General features: G+C 42.5%; 1 pseudogene; it reads left to right on the top strand.

Moving 5' to 3' along the window:
• The first annotated feature begins 3,616 nt into the window (after window positions 1-3,616).
• LOC132225059 (small nucleolar RNA SNORA48) lies at window positions 3,617-3,761 on the top strand (annotated as a pseudogene).
• The last annotated feature ends 5,469 nt before the right edge of the window (window positions 3,762-9,230 follow it).

The raw sequence follows: 9,230 nt of genomic DNA, 5'->3' as shown, positions 1-9,230 counted from the left end.
GGTTATGCTGGGCTGTAGGCACTAAATCGGGCCACATTGTCACTTTTCTTTGGTAATATAAACAAGCCACAGACTGCTCAGCGCTTGTCAGTGACTGCAATCGGTCAAGTCTGCCGGCTGAGCTATAACTCAGAAGGAAAAAGTCCGATAACTTAGTCTGAGCTTCACCTTTCATGAGCCATCAGTTCATACATCACCCCTGACATAAAAGGGGCCTCATTCCCCCAGAGTTAGCCCCAGAAGGTTTTTCCTGGTGTTAAGTTCTTTAAAATAGCATCTGTGCCAAGGACATTAGTCTCCAAAATTTTACCCAAGTGCCAATGATTCTACTAAATCAGCCTTGCAGGCCAATTCCTCAGGGCTCCTTCTATTTATTTAGGCCAGAGTGACTATTCAGGAAGGTAATATTTTGCAGCTCAATATTTTATCGCTTGATCCAACCTACAATATGTACTACACCTTAAACACTGGTCAACAGGGCCTCTGAGGGTATAGGTCCACCTGCTTGTCATTTAGAATATTAATCATTCAACACATGTTTCTTGAACATCTACTCTGTGCCAGGCACAGCATCAAACACTGGAACTGAGGCAGAGAGGAGCATGGGAAGGCTCTTGGTCTTCTGAAGCTTATATGCATACTAGAGGCCTGGTGCACGACATTCATGCACTCGGGGGGCGGATCCCTCAGCCTGGCCTGTGCCCTCTTGGAGTCCAGGAGACCTCGGGGGATGTCCAACTGACAGCTTAGGCTCGCTTCCCCTGGGAGTTGAACATCCTTAGAGCTGCCGTGGAGGCCGGAGAGGGTCCCGCCACCACTGCTGCGCTCACCAGCCAAGAGCCCAGCTTCTGGTGCATTGACCACCAGGGGGCAGGTCCTGCGTTGAGCGTCTGTCCCTGGTGGTCAGTGCACATCATGGCAACTGATCATTCCATGGTTGGGTCGATTTGTATATTAGCCTTTTATTATATAAGATGGAGAAGACAGACCAAGTAAACCAATAAAATAATTATAGACAGTAGCGCTTTGAAGGAACTAGTGAGAATGATGTTATGAATAATGAAGATGGGGGTAGTCATGGAACGTGTCTCAATCCAGACACTTCAGCTGAGCCTGAAGGATGAGAAGGCGCCAGCCAGGCCAGAGGAGAGAAGTGAGCCAGCCAAGGCCCGTGCCTCATCTTGGTATGGCTGGACAACCATTACTGTGGCTTCTCTATCTACCGGATTGTTCAGGACCTGAACTTTTTTCTCACTTAAACTATGGCTTGAAACTCGCTAATTGTGATGTTTGGAGAGTCGAAGCATTCTCCTGAGTAACTGAGCAGTTTTAGAAGAGAGTCTCCTTCCGCAGACGCCCTGTGGAGCCCGGGGTGGGGTGGAGTGGGGGGTTGTTCTGTCTGCAGGAAGAGTGAACCTAGATCACCCCTGCCCCCGTCACAGCAGCCCTGGGAGCACACCAAGAACCAGTTTGTTGACTCACGGGCTCTTATGGAGAAATTACTTCCTGGTTGTAAATTAGTCACCAGGGGGAGTTGGTTTTCCTTCCAGAGGTCAGGCGTGCTGTTTAGCACCATGATTCCCAACGCGGGGAGAACTGGGACGCCCTAATGTCATTTGTTGGAGTTCACAATGACCTCATCCCCTGAAAGTGCTAGGCCGCTTGTGCTTGTTTGAAACATTTAACTGGATATAAAATTCATTTCACTTTGAGGAATTTTGAGAAATTGATGAATTCCCAGGTGTTGCAAAACTGTTGCTAGGAATTGAATAATAAAGTGATTTGTTCCGGACCCTAATAGCCAGAAAGAATAACTGCTTTCCTAAGACGTTTATTAGCTCAGGAAGAGAGGCAATCTAATGGTCTGAAACAAGGCAAACCCTGAAGCACAGAGAAGTGTGGGGCTTACATTTGGGTATCTATTGGGGTAAAACAGTGGGTGAGCTGCCTTACCTGTGAGAAGTACAGACAGTTCCTGGGTGGGGCCTGTGCTACACATGAAAACCTCCCAGAGCCGCTGCTCCCCTGTGACGGCGATGGTTACACTAGAGCCCCGTTCCCCCATCCTGGACCTAGCAATGCTGAGACTTCCTCTCCCCTCCTTTGTGAAGCCGCCACACTTCCCGGGAGATGCTCAGTGAAATAGTCACCGTTATGGGTTGAATTGTGTTTCCCTAAAAAAGCTGTTGAAGTCCTAACTCCCAGTACCTGTGAATGTGACCTTATTTGGAAACAGGGCCATTGCAAAGATCAAGTTGAGATGAGGTCATTAGCTTAGGCCTGAATTGAATATGATGGGGTCCTTATGAAAAGGAGAAATTTGGACAGAACAATAGACATGCGCAGAAGGAAGACGAGGTGAAGACCCAGGGAGAATGGCATTCGCAAGCCAAGGAAGGCCTGAGGCCACCAGCCAGAGCGAGACTGGAGCAGATTCTCCTCCCAGCCCTGAAGGAACAGCCCGCCGACACCAGCACCGTGTTACACAAGTCCTGGGAAACTAATACGCTCGCCATGCATTTTCTCAATCCACGTAATGTACACGCATACTTGTTACAAGACACTGCCTAGACCTGCCTTTACCTTGGCTTCAGAGGGACCTAAAACTCAAGTCTCTGTCATCATTGCCATCATAGTTCTTATCAGCATTTATTCTGCACCACGCCCTGTACTGGGTGCTTTACTTCCATTATGTCATTTATGCCTTAAAAAGGGAAGTGTCCATACGTCCATTTTACAGCAGAGTAAACTGAGATCACCCATCTCATTAATGATGGGACTTGGATTTTAACTACCAGTATTGCTGTAGGGGGGCCAGGAACCTGGCATACGGGCCTTTGAAGGTGTACAGTCAGACTAAATACACTTCCTTAGGGTAAAGCAGTTTAGAAGGTTGGCCCGGTAATCTATCCTCTGAAACCAAGGTCATGTCCTTGGGAAAATATGTTCTGAGTTTCATAATATAACTGACTTGCTAATGAATCTTTGAAACATGTTCATTAGCGAGTTTGTTTATAGGTTGCCCGAGTCATTAAGTTGAAATGTTGCATTACTTATAACAATTACTCAGAATTTTAATGAAAAAATGCAGATGGGTGATACATATATTTTGCTAAATAATGTCAAAAGATTTAAAATATATTCTCCCCTGCTGGATGAGGTGAAGTGTTAATGAGGCTAGTTGGTTACAGATTAGCAGAATGGGAATGAAATTGGGAGGAGTGAGAAAAGCTTTAGGTTTTGCTATAGACACTGACTTTTACAAATTAAAATTAGGGGTAATACCTGGCCGACATGTGTCAGTGGTTGAGCCTTGACCTATGAACCAGGAGGTCATGGTTGGATTCCTAGTCGGGGCACATGCCTGGGTTGCAGGCTCAATCCCCAGAATCGGGCTTGTGGGAGGCAACTGATGGATGATTCTCTCTCATCATTGATGCTTCTATCTCTCTCTCCTGTCCCTTCCTCTCTGAAATCAATAAAAATATATTTTAAAAAATAGGGGCGACAAATGAGACAGGTTCCAAGAAGTCAAATCATCATACTTCTAGGATTGATGAAGATGGCTCTCTCCACTCCCTTTTCTCCCCATAAACATTTTATTCAGAATAAGGACACCCCCTGGCAATGGGCAAGGAGACACCCAATTGGTGGTATTGCTCTTATATCAATCAGGGGCAAAGCAGATGGACAGTCCTTAGTTCATCCTAGCTTGATGCCTGTGTCGGTGGCCAGAGCTGTTTCATGCCTGAGGCACATGAAAAAAAGAATAAGGACTATAGTTATGAAAAATAAATGCACAGAACACATTTTTTTAAAAAAACTCAAACTTAAAAAAATCATAGCTATAATTACTTGAGAAAACAGCAATCACAAAGTTGGTATATACAGTGATAAGTTATACAAGTTAGTAGATAATCGCAAGACTGATTTTCTCATTTTCTTGGTCAACACATTTTCTGAGACTCTGTACTAATCAGAACTCAATGGCATACATTTTTTAGAATATTAATCAGACTGGCTTAAAAAGGGGGGGGGGTATTAGGGAGTGGGATTAATTAAGTCACCCAACTGAAAAGTCTAATGCAATATCTACTACTCAGTAAAGATAGATGTATGAACCTAGAATATAATCAGTCTCACCTGTGGTGTGAATGTAAATCTAAACTTCATAGTTCTCATGCATGAAATCTTTGGTTTATAAGAGTTTGAAATCAACCAATGGCAGCTTGAAGATAGACTGTCAATTTTGTGTTGTTTGTTATCAGAAATGTGTTGGTTGCTTTCGAATGTCTGAAGAGTAATATTTAAATGTGAAAAAAATTTTAATTTGCTAATAAAAGTTAATTTATCTTTAAATAATAGGAAGAATGGGAAATGGATAGATACGAAGTTAACTGAATAACTCTAACACTTCCAAATAAAAAATCCATTATATCCCCAGAGAGTAATCATTAACTATAATCACATAATGAGAGGCATATGCAAAGACCAAGATTGTAACTGCTCATTGAAAAGATCACCTAAATCTCTTATTTTTTTTTCTCTCCAGACTATTGAGTAAGACAGTGATTAGGGTTGTACCCTATAAGAGACAGAAAGAGAGAGAGAGAGAGAGAGAGAGAGAGAGAGTTTTGTTCTTTTTTCGATTTTTGCTTCATGATCCTGTTACATTTCTAAAGGGTACTCGGTAAACACAGTACAGGAATGGCAGAATATAGTTGGAAACGCATTTATAGACAGAAGCCAGGAGTTTGAGCTCCCATGACCACTTACTAGCTGTGTGACTTTGAGCAAGTCATTGAACTATCCCTGCAAAATGAGGGTGATGGTCTCAAACATCCCATTTGGTTGTTGTGAGTATCAAAGGAGATTTGACCGAGGAAGTGCTTTGTAAAGTGGGAAGTGCTAAACAAACACTACTTGCTACTACTGGTCAACGTGCAACGGAAAATGATTCCATGCCTTTCGCTCCCCCTGGATTTCTTAGTACCTCCTTTGGGACCACTAATTTTTGGTAGCTACTGCAAGGTGTGCCTAAGGTGTGGTAGGCGAGGAAATAACCTTATCCCCACCTGCCACAGAAACAGTAGGAAAGCGCTCAGGCATTCAGGAACACATTTGTAGTACGATTTCTGGGCTTCAGATCAAGTTGAAAACTCACGTCAAAAGGCCTACACTTGCCCATACTTGTTTTTTTTTTCTTCTTCTCACTCTTCCCAGTACCTAAAAAGGATCATATAGTTCTAATTAGGCCTAGAGAGGCCAACAAAAGACATGTGTTTCCAAGAGGTTTGGACTTATGAACTGCAACTGTAGGCTACCGTGTATTTTAATATATTCCGAGAGACGATTATGATTACTTTAGTTATGGCTTTGGAAAACAGTCTGGGCAGCATTCTATGGAACATATAGCTTTTCTCTGTCAAAAACCAAATCGAAATGACATTTTTGGAATCACTCACTCTTTTAAAAGCAACCAACCATCTGAAAACACTCAATGAAGTGGAATAAAGTTGTACAGAACTTTGTGATCCTCAGGAGAGGAACAAAAGTTAGGAAGAAAGTTTAGCTGCCAAGCTGCAGGGACAGACAATTCACAAAGAAGGGAGTTGAATGGCCTACAGTGTGTGGAAAAAGGTTCATTTTCGCTGAACAAAGATACGACCGTTCAATCAAGAACAAAATGCCATTGACAGAGGTAGAAGTCAATTCCAGCACTCGGTGTCAGCCAGATTCTGTAAAATGGGCAGTCTTGTGCTCTGTGGGAATGGAAACGAGTACAATCTTTTCTAGATCACGATTTGACAAGGTCCAAAGTAATTTACATTTAAAACTGCTTTAAGAAATTTGTCCTAAGACATTTATCATTGATTTAGAAAAATTATGAAAGGAGAGGTTCACTGCAATCATATGCATGATAAGGAAAATTAAAAACCTAAGTGTTTGGTAATAGGGGAATAATGAAATACATTGGGGTTCAGCCATCTGTTAGGGACCGCATGTTTGTGTGCCCCCCTTTTATGTGTTTAAACTGTAACCCCCAATACAATGGCAGCAGGAGGTGGGGCCTTTGGGAGGTAATTAGGTCATGAAGTGGAGCCCCATGATGGCATTATGCCCTTTGAGAAGACAGCAGTCCATAAAACAGGAAGGCCTTCACTAGAGCTCAACCATGCGGGGATCCTTCCCAGCTCCAGAACCAAGATAAACAAACATTTGTTGTTTAAGTCACCCAGTCTCAGGTATTCTGTTGCAGCCTAAACAGACAGAGACACCATTCATATAAAAAATGTTATACAGTCTTTAAATTTGATTATTTTGAAATGTACTTAATAACATCAGGAATATTGTTCTATCATGTTAATTATACTAAAGGAGGATGCAAAACTACACGCAGTATATAATGCCTATCTGGGAAATCTATGCATAGAAAAAGAGTGAAAGGAAATATAATAAAACATGAATAATAGTTGCCACTGTTAGATGAGGATATGCAGGGTTTCTATTTTGACTTTATATATGTTTATACTTTAAAAAATATACACAAGTAAAAAATAAAATTTTATATAAATAAGTGTATACATTACTTTTTAAAATATGTTTTATTGATTTTTTGCACAGAGGAAGGGAGAGGGATAGAGAGTTAGAAACATCGAAGAGAGAGAACCATCAATCAGCTGCCTTCTGCACACCCCCTACTGGGGATGTGCCCGCAACCAAGGTACATGCCCTTGACTGGATCGAACCTGGGACCCTTCAGTCCACAGGCCGACGCTCTATCCACTGAGCCAAACCGGTTAGGGCAAGTGTATACATTATTATGTGAATGTCCAATAAATGTTGTATTAAGAAGAATAAATATGTTCTGTCTCCTTAAGAATTTCAGCTGAGCAGCTTGACTGGAAACGAGGCCCCAGCTGGCAGCGAGGAGGGCCCCTGGCCTCTGCTCATTTCTGTGAGAAGGATTCGGGCTGGAGCAGGAGCCGGGCCATCAACGTGAACACATGGGACCTGCAGGTCTGTCAGCCAGCAGCAGCCTATTGAGCAAGTATGACAAGAACTAAAAAGGCAGAGGGTGAACAAAAATCCCCTTATACTATTTCCGTTGTGTTTCAGGTTTTTGTTTCTTCCCCTCCCGTGTAAATTCTGTTAGGTTTTATCTTTACATTCTGCCCAGTTACTGATCTGAAGTCGAAGATTGAGAGAGTGAGATGTTTCGAACTTTCCCAACAAAGTTCATTAAAATGGCCTGGGAAAGGGAGGGCTGAGGTTTCTTTTTATTTAGGTTTGAGGCGATGCTGTGTATTTCCAGGGTTTAGTTGCACACTTGTGAGTCTAGCCGTCTCTAGTTTTGCTGATTAAAAGTACAAAAAAACGTGCTCCTTTAGACCAAGTTGAAAAAGACTCAAACTCAGTCCAGTGCATCTAAAAAAACAGGCTACACATCACACTGCAGAAGCAAGAAGAAAAGAGCTGGCTGGCAGTGCTGCTGGGCGTTTTCATTGGTCCCTCAAACATCTTGCAGGACAGTGCAGCTTCATTCTGTGTCATGACTATCCCTGAGACTATTTTGGATGTTGCATTTAACACTTTTCATATTATTACAGTCAGTAGAGGAGTTGGTGAGCATCTCGCAATGTGTGACCATAGTCAGCCTTAAGCCTTCAGGATCAATAATAATGGATTCAGCAATTGGGTTCCACAAAACACTGGCGTGTCAAAACAGAGGTGTGCTGGAGTAATTTATTATCTATCTATCTATCTATCTATCTATCTATCTATCTATCTATCTATCTATCTTAAGCAACCTAACAACCAGTCAACCGGTTGCTATGATGCACACTGACCACCAGGGGTCAGTGCACTCCCACAGCCAACCTCCAGCAGTCCCTCTCTCCGGCCAGCCCCCCTCCATCAGCCCTGATGTGGGGGAGCTGCCGGTCAACCTCTCACAGTCCCTGCCCGCAGCTGGCCGGCCCAACCAATTGGCCCTGATTGCTGGCCAGGCTGAGGGACCCCACCCATGCACAAATTCATGCACCAGACCTCTAGTTTATTAATAATGAAGAACTGAGTTTTGTGCATTAAAAAACAAATTAAGCCCTGACCCAGTGGCTCAGTTGGTTGGAATGTCGCCTGGATATGCCAGGGTTATGGTTCGATCCTGATCAGGGTGCAAGCAGGAATCAATGGATGAATGTATGGAGGGGTGGAGCAGCAAATCAATGTCTCTCTCTCTCTTTCTCTCTCTCTCAAATCAATCAATAATTTTTTTTAAATTAAAAAGAGTAGATGTGTTGTCTTTATAGCAGTGCTGTTTTTACTCACAGATATTCCAGTATGCTTTCTTGAGACACAGGCAAAGGACATAGGGAGTTCCAGTGAATGCACCTGAAATTGCCTGTAACATGCATGTATCCTTATCTACATGCCAGTCCCTAGGAATGATCCTGGAAATGTGTCCCACACATGATCTCACCTATCTTATCTGTTGTGTAGAGAAAGGTAGGGAACTATTATAGCAATTCATTTAGAGAATTCCTTTGACTCAATAACTCTACTATTTGTCATCTGATTTTTTTCATCAGTCTGTGTGGTATAAAATTTCTAATATTTTAATTACTATTTCACTAATAAGTGCCTTAGATGCATTATCTTATTTAATCCTCACATTTTACCCATTACGAGTTCAGGTCTGTCTTGGGTCTCGTGGTATAAATGTGAGCTGGGTAATGCTCATAGCACTGCTTTCTGCTGAGACTATGACTAATAGATCTCAAATGGTGAATGAAAAAAAAAACACGTTCAAATCTCTTCCTTGGTTCAATTTCCTTCAATTAAACGGCTAGATCTTGAGGATACTGAGGTGAATGAAACACGTGTCTGCCTTCCAAGAATCGGAAGCCTAGTTGGTAAAGAGAGGTATAAACAAACAATGAAAGAACTGTAATAAAATGTGATAAAGCGATAATAGAAGCCTGCTTAGAATTTAATGGGAAAACAGATGAGGGAGCAATGAGTTCATTGAGAGGTAAGAGGAGTGCCATGAAAAATTGTGCACTGAAGGTGGCAGCTAAGCCTGACCTTGAAGGGTGTTTAGGAGTTCAACAGGGAAACTGGTGGAGAAAGTGCTACAGGCAAAGGGTCTGGCAGGGGTGCTCTTCTCATTCTTGCCAAAGGCTTAGGGTCTCCAACTGCTTTCGGACATTGCATTTTCTATGATCTGT

Source organism: Myotis daubentonii, chromosome 1 (genome assembly GCF_963259705.1).
Source record: "Myotis daubentonii chromosome 1, mMyoDau2.1, whole genome shotgun sequence".
Lineage (NCBI taxonomy): Eukaryota > Metazoa > Chordata > Mammalia > Chiroptera > Vespertilionidae > Myotis > Myotis daubentonii.
This window is presented reverse-complemented; position numbering and strand designations above follow the sequence as displayed.